The following is a 430-nucleotide window of genomic DNA, read 5'->3' on the forward strand; positions in this document are numbered from 1 at the left end:
AATTAACAGAAATACATATATAGTAAGCCAACTCTAGCCATTGTTATGGAAGGCTCAAATGATAGTCTAGATTCCATGACCATAACTATGAATTTAAGTTGCATTTTTCTAGATATTAGAGAGATAAAGATTTGGGTTTGCCCTTACTCAGTCCCCAGATGATTTTATGGAAGCAAATATCCTTTGGAATTACAAATAATGAGCATTCCTCCTTTTCTTGATANAAGTTAACTGAATGGGTAGTCAAGCTTCTGTCCTCCCATATCATTTAGAATTTGAAAATAATTTCTCAGAGGCACTTGAAAAGGAACAAATTAAACAACACATGAGGTGTCCAAAGTCTCCTATATTCAGAAGATGTGTGATGACAATGAACTGTCTTCAGAATAGCCCGTGTGAGAATTTCCTGCTCAAACCTTAAGTGACATTA

The sequence above is a fragment of the Galeopterus variegatus genome, unplaced genomic scaffold (genome assembly GCF_000696425.1).
Source record: "Galeopterus variegatus unplaced genomic scaffold, G_variegatus-3.0.2 Scaffold14679, whole genome shotgun sequence".
Taxonomy (NCBI): domain Eukaryota; kingdom Metazoa; phylum Chordata; class Mammalia; order Dermoptera; family Cynocephalidae; genus Galeopterus; species Galeopterus variegatus.